The 17376-nt window shown below is 39.1% G+C and overlaps 1 protein-coding gene across 1 annotated transcript in view; it reads right to left on the minus strand.

The window, feature by feature from the left end:
* The window catches only part of Octalpha2R (alpha2-adrenergic-like octopamine receptor), a 200501-nt gene that overhangs the window by 13576 nt on the left and 169549 nt on the right, over positions 1–17376 (minus strand). The window lies entirely within an intron of this gene.

A 17376-nucleotide genomic window follows, 5' to 3' on the forward strand; every position in this document is an offset into this window, starting at 1 on the left:
TCGGCTATAATGCTCTTATGTCAGAATCTTCAGAGATAAAGACCCGTCCACCCTTCATTATCATGCTGTTTTTTTCTCGTACACCCACTTGCTTCTGCGAAGATCTCAGTTGCTGTAAAACTACTAAAATCGCAAAGTTTTTCCTCATAAGTCGATAAAAATAAAATAAAACTTTCGTTTATAATTATAGAAAACGGCATTAGAAATTTAATGAATACACGTTGAAGCCAAATTCTGCTGAAGCCAAAGCTGCTTGTAGACACACCCAGCATTTCCAATCTATCTTTACCGTAGGTTGTAATAGAATTGCGTTATTACAAAATAATCGGCAGGTAAGGGTCGTCGAACTGCAAAAACTTTTCCGTTCCTGTTTCGTTATCGTTAGAATTAATGACGAGTGATGAACGCTTTCAATACGCCAAATGATGGTTGGGCGATTTTAGATCTCGCTAGGCTGCTATGTGGTATTTAATATTACCAGGAAAAATTAGCACCAACATTGCCATGCCATTATTGTTATCTACAGCGTATTATCTGGGACATTTCACATAATTATAGCAACAAAAAAAAAAAAAGAAAAAAAAAAACCACAACGCTGTGAGAATTATTATTATGTTATTGCTGGTAGTGTGCAGCCGGACAGAGAAATATGAAATATAGCTCTTGCTTTCCCACGAGAACAGGTTCGCCACGTTCTTCAGGGAAATTCATAGCGATTGTAATCGCGATTACATTACGTGTGACATTCTCTTTTACTTGAATTATTACCGTTCATTTTAACCCAGAATTATGCACGTGGCGTTCACAAAATCCAACTTTTGTTTTCTCATCAACGATCTAAATTAGTTTCCTCTTGCTTTGTCAAATCTGTGAATGATGATGATATAAGGTAAAACGAATACTATTTAACGACAAAATTTTACTGCAGACGTGAAAAAGAAATCCAACGACAAGGACAACAACAAGTACAATTTTCTGTTCAATAGTCAACACTTTTCTTACCTAAAGTCTAAATCTTGGTAAATTCATAAATATACTATCTGCTTGGTCTGCGTCAGAATTACTTGAATCGAATGAAATTATTCAACTGAAATTAATTAAAGTTTGATTGAGATAAACATTTTCATCGACAAACTATGTGACTTTCGTAATTTGAACTTCCCAATGTACAGTAAAATAAATCATTTTCGGGTGATCGAATATTTCATAGAATTAAAAAATATTTATCAAGCTACAAAGGTTATTCGAGTAGATATAAACAACTTGAATGATTAAAGCAGTCAGTTGAAATTGTCGAGTAAATCAAAAACAATATTCAATAACCTCGAACGACTAACGAATTGGGTCAATTTCGACTAATCGCAACATTTTTTGCGATCAACTCAATTAAATTATAGGTACAGACATTTTTACGTAGCATATTATAGACGACTCGAAATTAGTGTGACGTCACATTATTCGCAGGCTTGAGGTGATCGTATAATCCACACCGAATGTAACTTGTAGTTGAGTTGAAATTTGTTAAAAATTGCATGGACTGCCAATGAAAAATTCAATAGGCAACAATAGGCAGAAACAATTCATCCCTCTTGTAATGGAGTTTTTATCATAAAATTATGCGAAATTTATTCACCTCATTGAAACTCTTGCCCGCTTTACGTGCGGTGTTTAACAAAAATATATTGTAGCCCATTCAATCGTCGCAAGACCACGGAAACCGAGGCTCGAATATTCATATACCGTAAATATCCAATACCCGAGCAATATTGTCTACATATAAACGACTTGTACATAAATATCGATACAGGGTGGACGTTAAAGCGTTCGAGCTGTCGTAAGTAATTTTCTGTTCACGTTGACATTGACGCATTTTGTAAATTACTGGCTTTTCCAAAGGAATAATTATGGTTTACCCAGATCTGAACGGCGTTTATTGTAATGTCCGTTGAAAATTGGAAGCACCTTAATCCATCCTTGTACAAGTTGAACTTGAGCTCGGTAAACGCTTCCGACCAAAATCGTTATTCTTATCGCATAATTTTGCTTTACGGGCCGAGAAAAAGAAACCAACGGTTACTCTAAGCATTAAATTCCCTTAACGAAACTCGAGGACATTAAATTCATCAAAAGGACGAAGTGTGTTTATCTGAATAATATTTATATGAAATACAGTTTGTAGAAATATTGATTTGACAAGGAAAAATGATATTATACTTCGTTATATTTGAATACGAAGCTATTGAAAAGTTTTTTCCTGCTAAGTAAACGTAAATGATTCAGTGAAGCATGTTAACTTTTATGTGAACTGGCAAATGATTTCATCCGTTTTGATAGAGACTTTTCCTTTCTAATATTTGGGATATCTTTCATTTACAACACAGAGAAACAGTCACGTATTTTATGAATTACAGAGAACAAATATTAATTTTTTTCTTTTCGTTTTTCGAAGAAAAATATTGCGAGTCACTGTTGCGCGGCAAATAATCCGCGAATCAGGAAACGATTTTCGGCGACATGCCACTTTCATCCCTAATGGATTTTTCCGTTTGATATAAGACGCGTTTGATTGATTGCGTCCCTCTCTTGCCGTCTAATCGAAATTTAGATAGCGCACGCATGTTCCGAAAAATACGATTGATAATACTTACATGTATAATATAATAACGCAAGTCGATCAGAACTAATGAAATATCTGTCAACCTTTCTAAAGAGGCGACATATATCAGTTTAATAATAAATGATTTGAGTGCGTGCAGCCTGGCAGCCTTGCCAAACGATTGCCTTCGCGGCTTAGCAGTCCGCCGTCCAAATATTTGCCGAACAAATTACTCAGCTAAATTGAACGGAAAGAAAAAGTTTTCGTTATTTTCAACCAGTCGGCGCCAAAGGTATAAAAAGGATCTCAGGCGTTTAAATGTGTCGGGAAATTGTGCGTTGCTATATGTAAAAAAAAAATGAACAAGCATTGGTACTGATATTCTATCAACGTTGATCGCTTTCACACGCGATCAACCGATCGGGATTGTATCTGGTTGATAAATCGCTTTCCGACTATCTCAGCAGCTCGTGAAAATCGCACTTAATAAATCTTATCAGAAGAATTGTAATTCTGAATGATTAATAAATCGACGAACATTAGCGCCAATTTATCGCTTATTGCTGTGATAAATCGGCAGACGAGCTCGAAGCACAGGCGAGCTCACGACACGTCCTCGCAAGCTCTCGAGCTGCAAGAGGAAAAAAAAAGAGGAGGAGGAATAAGGAAGAGGGCGAGACTGGGGATCTTATGCGCTGCAAACGGTGACTCCCATGATCAATATATCGAAATGCTGGGAAACAAGAGCAGCGAATATGTCAAGCTGCACCTTCCTATATCAATGAAATCCCAAATTTCAAGCAGCGAGACTAACGTTAAGTCACGACGAGCATGCGGGAGCACGTTGCACTCGCATTTAAAGGGGTTGATCACTCACGTGTCGCAACGGCCAATCATCCCGGATTTCACACCCTTGTCGCGTATCCAGAGAGGAAAGCTGCCTGGCAAATGGATGAATTGTAACACCTTTTATTTCTTGACCCTTCCACAAGGGAAAACATCGAGTGAAGCCCGTTGCATGGAAACACTTTGTGGTTGAAATTGCGACCTTTGCGATGATTTCAGAAAGGTGATTTATATGGGAATGCTTAAATTTTTTTTTTAAAGCATCATTTCACTTTTAACAAGCTCTACGATAGTTAAAACGTTCTAGTATCTTCACATTGCTTGTCCAGTGCAGATTGACAATAGATTGGTGTATTCGTAGACGTAAATTTGTCGTGGATCATCTGACGATAAGTTAGATTTTGGGTCGTGTATTCAATCACGAGTTTGTAAATAATTATATCTAACGCAGTTGGCAGGGAATTCATTTGGGTATAAACAAAATGAAATTATTTTAATTGGAATCACACGAACTGTACGAATTTTCAGGAATAATAATATTGTAGAATCGTGTGATTTTTCTGACGTTGTTACGAAGAGTATTCGGTTGCAATTTAATGTTTAAGATTTTCTTTTATAGACCAAAAACCTTTCTCAATTAATATCAAGTCGATCAGCTTTAGCTTATGAACCTTTGTTTAGTGATTTTTCAATTCAAAACGTTTTTGAACTAATTGTACGTGCAAATGCTCAACTAGAAACTGAGAAATTATTGAAATTTTGAACCAAATTCGATACTACGTGGGAGCGAAAATAAAAGGTTAAAAAGCCGCATAGGAACCTATACCATGAAAACGAAGAAATGAATGAGCTCTTATTTTGACAAGTCATCGCAACACGCGAGAATGACCAAAGTATTTCAGTTTTCCTGAACTTCGTGTACGTTTCCTTTAAGCAGGTCTCGATGAAGAGTCTCATATTGTGGAAAAGTAACTATTATTTATAGATAATACTTCCGTAATGTACTTTTTGATTGTCATTTTTCTTGGTCACTGTTTCGATTGAAATCAAACTTGACTGGCGAGTGTTGAACACAAACGTGACGAGCTACAATTATAATCAAAGCGGACGATACTGCCCACAAAAAATGACTTGAAAAACTCCCGTCGCTAGATTGGCACTTCATAAAAATGTATCGCTTTGAAGAATAATAACTGAACCCACTAACGAGAGGCCTTTCCGTCGAACCTGGTAGTTGCAATCCAGCGAAGATAAATAACGTGACCCAGGGCAAGAGTGATTCCGAGTAACGCCAGCAAACCTGTAGGGCCCGTAAATCGGGCATTCCGTTGATGAAAAATTCATCATTGAACAACGGACTCGCTGCAAGATAAACTCGTCTCGTAGGATAAAGCTAGGGATGGCAAAGCTGAACTAAAGACGTGTAATAGTCACAAAGGTAAACCACTTTCGTCGTTCGCAGCGCTACAAGACCCCCGGTGCTTTTGCAACCTCGTTAAACTGGTAAAGAAACTTGCACGCGTTGAAGTGCCCTGGGATGTGAGTAGAGTCGAGGGTACCTGAAAAAGAGAGCCAACAACTCTTGCGTGCAAGTCGACATCGCGAAAACGTCGACCCCTGTAGCAGTTGGGAGTAGAAGCGGGAGGGGGTGTCTAGCTGCACCACCTCCGTCAGGTTTTCAAATGCAAAGTTAGAATGGCCATAATTCTAAGTTCTCTCGGCGTACCAACCACGCGTCCAACGCGGACGGGTGGTACAATAATAGCCGAGGCTCAGCATAATGACGACCAGCATGTGTGCAGGCCGGACGGCTTTGTCGCCACAAGCATCGCGTAGGAAGAGAAGAGAAAAAAAACGAAAAAAAAAAAGAAAACAGAAAGAAGGCAGAGAATAAGTAGCAGAAAAAAAATGAGGGATGGAAGCAAATATGGCCACACGGAACGTGAAGTAACTCAAATCCAGGTCAGCCGCGCAACGTCCGTGTATATATAGCAACGCGACGTATAACGACTATACATGTAGGATATGTAACGCGTTTTTTTCTCACTGACAATGGATTCTAATATCCATTGCAGCGTGAAAAATTTACTCATTTCAATTGCGTGTACCGCAAGGATTTGCTGGTTCCTTGACATTATGCTCGATTTTTACGAGCTACCGTGTCATTCGTCTGGTCGTAGAACTGGATGAAGTAAAGTGATCGTAAACCATTCCAGTCCCTTTCATAATCACCGTAAAGGGCATTGAACTAGAAATTTCTCTTGCCTGCATGGTTCGTCGAAGAGTTAAATAATTTCGACCGATTGTCGTTGCCGTACGGGTGGTGTTACGGCGGGAATTATTATGCCTGCGCAACTACGGTGTTTGCAACCAGCCATCGGACGGTGAAAAACCTCGAGGTTTAGTGTCTCGCTCCAGGAATCATCAGGGCAACTGCGTCGCGCAAGAGCTGCGAAAGACTTCCAGTTGCTGACATAGTGGGTTGGAAATTCCTGGAATGGCCACGATTGCCGCAAGCCACGCGCATATTAAAAGCGGAAACAGCAACCGGAAAAGGATCCGGAAGCTTGGCATACCGGATGCTGCTCGTAACGCGAGTGCGCCGTGGAGAGGCCATCGCGTATTCACTTGTTAGCTATACCTACGGCATGCTTACGTTGATTTAATTATTCAACCGATCAGCACTCCTTCAGGGGTTAACCTGTTTTGACGTTCGCTCCGTTTCGAACGAAACTTTGCAGCATTGTTCAAAGTGACGCCAAGACATGGGACGTTGTATGTAAGCTTGCACCGATAAATTCAGAGTTTTCTCAAGTTACGTTGTTACTTCGCACCACGTGGATGCAAGATCATGTCAGTCGTGTTGGTAACAACGTCGGTTCGTCGTTTAAAATCAGGTTTGTCGTGAAATCTCAATTCCCATGAACCTACAAGAGAGACGTGTACAAGGGGCGCTACAACTGTGAATAGTTCATTTGAAACTGTGTCACTCTACTATTTTTGGAATACTTTACCACTTTCTATCTGTAATTCTTCCTCTATGAAGATGCTCATATTAAAGCTTGTTGAACATCTTCGGTTGACTAGAAGTAAGATAAGATAAAGATCTTAACTAGGAGGAACAGTATCTCTAACCTACAATGACCGAGGCTCGCATTGTCCTTCTTAGAAGCTCAATTATTGTTGTCAATCATTTTTGTTACTCAATTTGTCTACTTATTACTTGTGAATATCCATTTATATTACACAATTTTTATATTTTCATTATTTTTCATGTTAATCAGGCGTATGTCAAATTGATAGAGTGGTGGTTACTCTTTGTAGTCATAGCAAGATCACTGATGGGGTAATTGAAGTAAATTTGATGAAGCACACTAAACGGTACAACAAATTCTGCCTCGCCTGATTCGGCGTTCGTATCATTAAACCGCAACCCTGTCAGAGGGTGTATTATTAAAAGGCAGGAGAAGTGAAACTGATAACTCCATGTACTGTACGTGTACGTGTATTAAGCGTTTGGCATGCAAATATTCGAGCAATTTTCATCAGACCTGGTACGGGAAAATGAAGCCAAAGCCTGCTATACCTCTTAGCAGCGTTCTTCGCCTTCTCCGTGGGATTATTAGGCGTACCTAGGCCAAACCGAGCCTGACTCCACTCGACCCAGCCTAGCCTCACCTAACCTACCATCCGGGCCAGTGACATAGGTGCTGAGAATCGCGGATCTCGGAGGATAAAGGCGTACGAGTTGTAAGGCATATGTCGGGATTAATATCAGTATTTTATAGCACTTCCGACGAAAGGAATGAGGCGACAAGAAAGAAGGGAAAGACGCTGGGGAAAAACGTGGAGAAGGAGAAAAAAGGGGGTAACGAGGAAAGGGGCGAGGACTGGGACTGGAAGGAGGGCACTCAAACTCTCTGCCGTAAACCCACTCTATGCGAGCGCACTTTGAAAACTTCTCCAGAGAGAGAGAGAGAGAGAGAGAGAGAGGGCCGGGCGGGGGTGACCCGAAAACTTTTTTAAACCTTGAAAGAGTAAGAGTGACGGGGAGAAGACTTGGGGAGTTGAAAAAAATTCCAGCCCATGATAAAATCCAAAAAAGACTCGAACCGCGCTCCCAATCCTTTCCTCATCTCGGTTATTCTTTTTGTTTCGAATGCAGGATACTTCTCGACCCTTGATAAAGACGTTGTTGTAACACGCGTTTCAGTCGCAGAGTTTAATTTTGTCACGTACCATTGTTCAACCGTACAACGGAACTCCGCGATCGTTTAACATAATACACCTATACATATAGGACGAGTTTTTTTGTGGATACATCAATTTTATACAAACTTGGCTGTCGGCAAACGCATTGTATCACGCAGAAATACGCAGGTGTATGCACTGCGCCACATAATGGTAGGCAGCCCAGTTATTGCAGGACGTTTTGAACAAGCAGCATCTGAAGCGAACTCAGAGGCAAGATGATATTTGCTTACGCCGGTACAATAGACAAAAGCGGACTTCGCTCAGATACTCGCGAGGCTGTTAGTACAGGCAGTCTGTACCAAGTTCATGCTCCACGCAATCGAAAACACCCAGAAGAGTCTGCAGACCAAACAGAACGAAGGTGGGTAAACTTGTAGCTCCTTTTGTTCCGCCTTGTACATGGAAGTGATTCGAACGCTGCTCTATCGGCGAGCAAAGAATGCAAACTGTGGATTTATGGATTTTGAAAAAGAGAAACAAACTCCGTTCCGGTACGTGTGCAAACTGCAACAGGAGTGAAAAGCCCGGCGTATTATTTTCCTCAACGCCGGTACGTCAGGCAACGACAGTACCGAAGGTGCCGATAGGAAAACCGAGATATCGATTGTCTCTTCGCGATCGCAGGATAAGCGCCTGCCCCAAACTCGCGGGCAAGTTCGACGGTGGAAACTGTGATTTCGGTGCTCGCTATCGGGGTTCCTCATCATCGGGTGTGTACTAACCTGCCGAATGCAAATTTCCCAAACACAAATACCCGGGAACGCAACGACCTCGTTAATCCAACTACTGCAAGCGCCGAACTCGAACAGTTCAACAGTTATGGAATTGGGTTGATCTCCTTCTCTCGCAATCTACTCGAGATGTTTACAATCGTTACGAGTTATCCAACGCCAGTTGCACCGGTGGATGGGATCTGGAAAGTGGCAGGACGAGGTGAGGATGACTCTGACGTGCGAAGTGGAGTCGACTCGTACTTCATCCTTGAAACTTGGACGAAAGTTTGTCTATTCGTTAAGACACCTTGTTCTCGTGCAAGAAGTCTGTACTGCTCTAAGGCTCTAAGTATTTCCCTCTGACCTAATCCAGTCGCATCACTTTTGCGCAATAGGCCTCTTGGATATCTCTAGTGGCGCGGCTCGGTGGCAGATTCAGACGACACGTGGACGTGCGAGTGCGGTCAGCTGTGCGGTTTATGTATTAATTCAATTAAAAAGTGCTCTCCGAAATAAACAAAAAATGTGTGGTACGAGGTACTGTTGTGTTGTGAATTGCAAAAATACCCGATTGAAAAATTCGGAGTTAACTTCTTATTCGTTTTCGAGACGAAATTGGGAAATTAGCAAGAGAAATGAGTGGATAAAAGCGTTCAGAAAAATGTAAGTAATATTATAACAATTTGATACAAGGAATTAACGTATTGAAAATATACAAACGTCAGATTTTCTGTAATGTTTTATTTTTATAGTACACCAGATAACAAGCCGTGGCAGCCGAATAAGAACACTCGGAGAGAACATAAGGATCGAGAAAATACACACAAAAATGTACACAAACATACATACACAAACAGAAGCTGCAAATCAAAATATACAGTACTCAATATTCATTACTGTTTTAACGATGTGAGATGTTTTTAAGTAATATATACGTACTAAAACCAGCATAAATAAAAATCGAAACAGATATGCTGAATTTTAATCATGTTTAATTTAAAATCTCACATCAAAATTTTTAGAGAATCACGTGCAAGTTATTTTTTATTTCATTGTTTTTCGTCTATAAATATTATTAGTTCAAAATTTTATGCTTATTCAGATGAAATAGTCTCCACCAATAATATATTATTAGTTTCAAATTTTATACCCATTCTTAATAATGAAAGAAAATCTGTCATTTGTTAATGCTGTTATAAACCGAAATAAAAAATGTATTTCTCTAAATCTAATTTCAATGACCAATATACTTATTCCTTTATTATTTATATCTTTTTGATAAGGAGATACATCTCCATTTTCCATTTCTGTTTTGCATGTATAGATGCAAAGTTCCTGAAAATATATTTTTTTACATTATTATTGAACTATTCATTTATCTCATAATTAATACATACCTCTAATTTCACTTCGTACGGCGGATTATGTACTCTCGTCTGTGGTATTACTATCCCACTGACGATTCGTTCTCCACTAGCTTCATCACGAATTTCGACGACCTCCTGAACATATGATGGCTTTGGAATAGTTTATACCCTATAAATGTTTAATTAATTGATCATCGTATTGTTAGCAATACGATAATTCTAAAAATAAATACGTAGTAAAAATTACAATGAATTTGAAAGAATATCTCATATGTTTCGTGCATTTACTTACCTTTCGACACAGATTATCCGCGAAAGAATTCTGCATGGATATTCTGAAATCCACATTCGAAGATAGTGTGGCTCATAATATCACTTTTAATTTCGTATTGTACTAAATAAAACAATAATTTATAACGTGCCGTGATTTATATGTGAATCGTATGTTTACTGGTATGAAAACAACGTCCTCGAGTTGCCGCCGTTAACCGACAGATAGCGTTGCCGTCGTTTCTCCATGGCATCCAAGAGGCGTATAGTGGTTGACAGGTCTGTAACTGTGTGCGAACGGTTGCCCAGGGAAATTCCCACCGCCGAGTCCTTATTTCGAAGAAGTTGTGTATATTTTTCTTATATATACCCTCTCTGAGAGGGCGCGTCTTGTCTGGAAAAACATGTGTGCTCCGGATGAAAGGAAGCCTGCAGAGCTAAAAGATTTCAAATTCTGATATCCCGACTTCGAATCAAGACAGGAGTTCACACTGAGATACTACTATGAAATACACTTAGATGTGTGGTATCGATGGGAATCGTTGGGTTGACTTTAAGGGGGAAGGCCACTGTGACGGCCGACAAAATAACCGATATTCAAGAATTTTTTTTCGTAGAGATAACTTGTTAATAAATTATAAATAAAAATTTAAAATTAACGGATGTATGGGCCTTGACTTGAAGAAAAAAAAGGGCATTGGAAAAAAATAATGTTAATCCGTCTCCATTTTGTAAATAACGAAAAAAAAAAAAAAAATGGCCACGTACAATTACAGCTACAATTGTATAGATATTTATACAATTTTGTTTTGCATTTTCAGATAACCCTTCACCGAAATATCAATGCCACGATGTCGTGGAAATTTTTTTATTACTCGTGAAGTCAAGACCCATTTATTCGTTAATTTTAAATACTTTTTCACAAAAATTTATACGAAATAAGTTTGATATACACTTAATTAGCTATCCCTGTGAAAAAATTCGTAAGAATCGGTGATATTTTTTTGGCCATCACAGTGGCCTTCCCCCCTAAAAATGAATGAGACAGAAAGGCGAATCAGAAGTTAATAAAAGAGGAAAAATCGCTTGAAAAATATCCAGCAATGTTATCTGTGCTGTTAGTAATGGATACGAACGAAACAATATCCCTACTTCATTATGTAATTGAAGTGAATTTGAGCAAGATCGAGTAATACGAACCGAGACATCAACAATTGGAGATAAGGTTTTATAATTAGAACGTTGGAAACGAATTAATTTTGGTTTCCTGGATCCGATTTTAATATTTTTGGACTCGTTCGGTTGTCGATAAATATCTCCAACGATTGCCTGAATATGATTTAACAAATAGTTATATTCAGAGTGTATAAAAATAGATTTGTGTATGTATAATAGGGTACAGCAGATGTTTGTCAATAATTACATTTGCGTTTTATAACTCTACGATGAAGGTTTGGACTCTCGAGGTTTGCTCGAAGGTTGTTCAGAAAATGTTGGAGCATCTGGTCACGGACAAAAATGAGGCCAAAATATCAGAATTGGATGAAAAATATCAAAGTTTAATCAGTTTGAACGTTCTGACTATAAAACCTTTATTCAAATTGTAGCATTGGTGCATTTTTGTCGCTAAATTAAAATTTTTGTTACTATAAATTTGATGTTACGGTAAATTGGAATGTGGATCTAATTACTTACTCGTGGCATTAGGGCACTATAACTTCAAGAATAAAACGCGCCGGTCCTTCGTTTTGTCGTAATTTTTTTGCCCGTGTTGTAACAGAGGCAGAAGCTCAAAGGTCATCCGCACGTGGCCTGCCCAGTAATAAGAGCGCAGACTTAATTGGAAGACTCTGTCTAATTTGATCAACACGTTTTAATATCGCGTTGGTCGAAGGGCTAGTCACGTGACTATAATTTGCTATTACGAACTGTCTAAAGGATCGTTTTTTAAATCAATGATTGGTCTTGCGATGTCTCAATTGAGAACCAGAGGATAATATGAGAAAAACGTTATTTCCTATCACAGTATTTGGATAAAGATATCGATTCTTGCACGACTTCTTGCTCGCTCTGCGCCCTTCTTTTCTTTTTACGTACCTACCGGATATATAGTATTTAAAATCTCATAGAACTTTCATGGAGATGGTGTGGAGAAATTCCTCACTTGGATTGTGGACCATGTGAAAATTTCTCACCTTTAACGTGACTTTTTTTTCATGTAAACTGTCTTGCTATTCTAGTTTTCTCGCAACTAGAATGCACGCGAAGAACACGCACGAGCATATAATTCTCTGTTTTAACTCTCCCGTCTTCGTTTTCTTTTATTCTTGAATATCAGGGCAGTAATAAATAAGTTGCAACTTCCAAACTATTAAGACTCGCAATTCTTTCTCATTATCGAAATCTTTGCTTTTCAGAGACAATTTTCTGCAATTTTTTAGCGTTTTTGAAACTGAACTTTTATCCGTCAAGTATTGGATAACGTGACTCAACGGTGGCTTATAAAAGGCAATATGAATTTTATGCGGCTTATACAAGGTTTCAGAATTGCGTTTGTTTTATGGAATAAAGGCAATTCAGAGGTGCGAACAGCTGGAGTACATTGTCCACATAGCGAAATGTGTCTCCATTTGTTACACACGACGTTAGGAGAATACTTAAATTTACTGTAAGCACTGTAAAAGCCGATAGTTCCGTTTCACTGCGAGAGTGTTACTGCCGTTACACGCGTTACTTCGACCAGGGGCCAAAACCATTATTCCAACAGTATTGAATTTATGTGACTTGTAATAAATCATAAATGTACTCATGTAGAGTCACCTTGTCACGTTAATAAAACCTCAGTCAGTCATATCTCATATGTACTACACTGATCTGCGTTTACTGAAATACGTTTTTTGCACCTCATTCTACTTGTAAAGAAAACTGTGATTAAATTTATCAAGAAAAATTAGAGAATGCTTTTGATTTGCTAATTTATAACAAGATTTCTACGGGTAAAAATGGCGAGAGTGAAACGGTTATCAGGAAAGAGTCTGTTATTGACGTAGAAAATGAATATGTTGATAAACACAAGAAAAAAAAAAAAAAATGCTCTTAAATATATCAACATTTATAAAGTACGTTTCCACTGAAAAATGTCAGTTTTGCATGTTCTTGGAACAGCTATGATTCATGTATAACTTCATTCTCTGTAGTACTTGAAGTTTAAAATGCTAATTTTTAATGCATTATCGGAAAGAGCGTAAGTTTTTAGCCTAATGAATGATTTCATATTCAGAGAAACCGAAATTCAGATCGGAGCAGTGCCGACAGGTTTCGGCGATCGCCTTTTGGATTCAGAATCTTACCACTCGGGGGATGATTGAAAGCCGGGAATTTCGACAAGAAGCTAATTAGATCTGCCAGCGGGGGGGGAATTAGGAGTGATAATTTGGAATTCCATCTCCGAAATGCATTACCCCATCTCCGTAGTGTAAAGAACCGGCCGTACCTTCAAGCCGGAACTACTTAATGTCGTACTCGGTTCTTTGCGCTCTTGGACCATCCGCCGTTCCCGCCAAGCTATACATTCACAAAGTGCTTTTGAAGCAGAGCATATTCTTGGACGGCGTGAGTTCCAAAGAACGTCACAGACGGAGTAAGACTCGGCTGTACGGCATCGCGTAGAAGAAATGAAATGTGGGATGAGGCGAGGCGGTGGCGATGGTAGATGGTGGATGAAGGTGAATGCGGGGGTGGAGGTGGGCTACGAGGGTCGGGGGACCAGGGAAACTTTTCAAATATACCTCCCGCCATTATCCTGGCGAAATTACAGAGTAATCGTATACGGAATTGACTCGAGCTCGGGCGAAATGGACGACAGGGATGACTTTAAAGTCTTCGCTCGGTGGCCGCAAACGCTTGGGTCAAGGTCGTTTCACCTTCCGTCACATTAGACCTCCGAACGAGATTTAGTCCGCGTTATATTTTAGCCCCAACTATTCCTTACGGTCATCGCGTATTCGAGCTTGATCGTACAGCTCCACATGCCTGCGCGTATCCCGGTAGGATCTGATCTCGGGAAAAGTTTTTCCACTCGCCTTACGTTCTCCCGTTTCTTTCTTCCACGGGGAATCCCGATCCTCAGACCCGGCAAAAAGCGAGAACTTTTTTAGACGCGCTTGCGAAATTCTTGACGCATGATGTAAGTTACAATCGTTACGCAATGTCGGAGATATCCGAAAAAAGTATGCGATTCCTGATTTCTTGCAGACGTAGATACACAGGCTGTTTCCAAACAAACGTCGCGGTATGTCAGGTTGCTGGCCATTGGGGAGTAGAAATATCGATAAAACAGGTCTCCCGAATCGTAATCACTTGAGTCAAGTCAAGTTGTCTGATGACTTTAACGTAATTCCGAAACGCGATCACTGAACGCTTCAGCTTGGGTTATAAACGAAGAAAACTGCTTGGCTAAACCCATGCAACTTGGCAACACGAGCAGTTCCAGCACACCCGCGACGACTTCAGACGCGCAATTAGACCGATATTTGTTCCCGTCATTCGTAGGAAACCCAACATATTGCGGCGTTCACACGGAAACACCCCGTATATCTTGAAATTTCATTCAAAATAGATTCTTCAACGATATTGAATTTCCCTGTAGAATAACGACCTTGGGGTGAATATTCAATCTACTCATCGTGAGAAGACTGTGATTATATGGTAAAATGAAAAAATTAGAAAAAAACAAAAATAAAACAGAACAGCAAAAAACGTGAGTACAAGTTTCAGTCAAAATCCTTACACCTACTTGGGAGCGTTTCGAATTGAGGTAACATTTTTTTCTTCCTAAAATATGGTGTAAGCATCAGTTTTTAATTCACAAAAAATACTCTCACAGTATAGAGTTTTCTGCTGAAGTTTAAAAAGTGCCTCACAGCTTGCAACTTTTTTTCGTTCAAATAACTTTGAAAAAAATACTCATTCCAGTTTCTTTGTGAAATTTCCAAAAATAATGAAGAGTACGGTCATCTATGAATATAATCGTATAGATAATTAAACTGTCTTCAAAAATTATAACACCTTCTTTACGATGGTCGAAGACTAGAAACCAGATATTAACCTTTTTGTTCGAAATGGCGGACTGAAGGTAACCTTCCATAGTCTATGAAAACAAGGATATACCGTACTATTTCCGTGAAGTGAGCCACGGTGACCCTGGATTGCCTATAATTAGACATCACTGTGGAGCGCATCAAGGAAATAACCCGGTATGTTATTGTTTATATCAGCATTTGAAAAAAACTGTCTAAACGATTATTTCAGAAAATCTCGCGCTGAAATTATAATAATCACCTCATGTTTTATACGAATTTTTTACTTCGGGAGGACTCGTAGTTCGGCAAAAAGTAACGTTTAGACCTTGTTTCCAAAAGACGTATTGCCCGAATGTGAAATCATATAATCTAAACGTATTATGTCGCGAATTAGCATCACTGACTATTCGGAGCAGAAATCCCTTCATTCTTCGAGCTGCGAAAATATTTCCATATAGTTGCAACTCTTTTTCTCTCTATTCTTTTCCCGTGTGGCTAATCTGTAGTTTTTTACAGGTGTGAACAAGCAGTCAAAGAAAAAAGTAAAATTATTGTTCTTAAATTAGCACATGTGCAAATCGTACTCACGGATGGGGAAATAAATCGAAAGGGCCCATAAACTACGCCAATTTTGGCATAACTGCGCGTTACACGGAAGTCAGGCATGTGTGCGATTTTATGAATGTCGCAGCCAGTTCCTGGAGCAGTTTAACTCCAACTTTTTTACACTTCTAGTTTATCTATCCAGCCAATCTGGCTGCAGTTCAAACGAATCGCCAGTTGGGACGGGGATGCCAACGACGCGGTTTTTCTCCCGCGGATGTCGAATCGTTGCTCAACTTTAACAGGTCTCTAAATCACCGTCGTTTCACCGGTGTCAATGGATAATTGCAAGATTGCAATTCGGCAATTTATGCTCAACTTAAGGGGGGAGCCTGCTTTAGAGGCTTCAAAAAATCGATTTTTTTTTTTTTTTTGCATAAATGTCTTCCCAAACTATCCAAGAATGTGTCCCTAAAATTTCAGACGCAAATTCGAAATATTTTCGGAGTTACAGAAGAAATAGTGAGCAAGCGTCAAGCAGATATACGAGCGGTTTTTTGAAGTTTTCAACCAGTTTTTTGAAGAATCCGAACCAGTTTTTTGATGTTTTGAACCAGTTTTTTGATGAGTCAGAAGGGCAACTCTATGGACCAGGAATCGCTGATTAGCATATTAATGCGGTAAGTTCAAGAAAATTACGATTTTTTATGTACGAAAACTTTGACGCACGATTTCTCCGTTTTTCATTTTTACGCATTTTCCTAATTGGCGCGAAAGATAAGGAAAAAATTAAACGTCCTATCGAAACGAGACAAATTGCATTGTACTTGGGATGAAATTCTCTTCTAGTTGAACCTAAAAAACCTTAAGAAAGTTGAGATTAACCCACTTTTTAAACAATCTAAAGTGAATTCTTTTCCCAAGAAAAATGAATTTTTTTTTTAATTTGCGAAAAATTGTTGAATTTTTCACTTTTTGTGGAATTTTCTTGGGTTAACTAGAAGCTATACTATTGAGAAGTAAAAATTTTTTTGGTTTCTTTGTTTCACATGGAAATTGCGACCTGCATCTTTCCCGCCGCACGACAAATGCATACTCGAGACGCCTCGGTGAAATGCTTGTACCAGGCATAATATGACATGTATCCTAATGAAAAAATTCGAGAAGACTGTTGAAATACATAACAATAAACCCTGAAAGTTTCGTTTTAATCGGATATTTCTTTCCTTCCCAAAAAAATCCTCGAAAAAACCGATTTTTTGAAGCCTCTAATGCAGGCTCCCCCCTGAAATCTACCGTAATATTATAGTTACCGCTTCTTTTCGGGTCGCTTCTTCTTCCGGCGAGGCGTAAATTCGCGAACAATATAATAAAATAGGGACCGGTCAAGCTGCATCGTTTTATTACGTATATTCGCGAGCCTGTTGAGGAGCCGAAATCATTTTGAACGGATAGTTACCGGAATGGTAAGACAAGAAGTAGAACCGAAATGGATCGAATCCGGGAAGGGAAACCGTCTCCGTGACGTAACGATACGCTTCGAACCTTTTCCTTTCCATTCTAAATCGGCGTCACGTATCCGTAAAAAGTAAGTCACTCTTCCATTCCCTTTGGAAATCAGATGAATTGTCATGCTCTTTAAACGATAGATATTTATCTTGTGTACCTACGTAAAAACTACGGCGCAAAAATAATTAATCCTTCTA

This window comes from Neodiprion pinetum, chromosome 1, assembly GCF_021155775.2.
Source record: "Neodiprion pinetum isolate iyNeoPine1 chromosome 1, iyNeoPine1.2, whole genome shotgun sequence".
NCBI classification, from domain to species: Eukaryota; Metazoa; Arthropoda; class Insecta; order Hymenoptera; family Diprionidae; genus Neodiprion; species Neodiprion pinetum.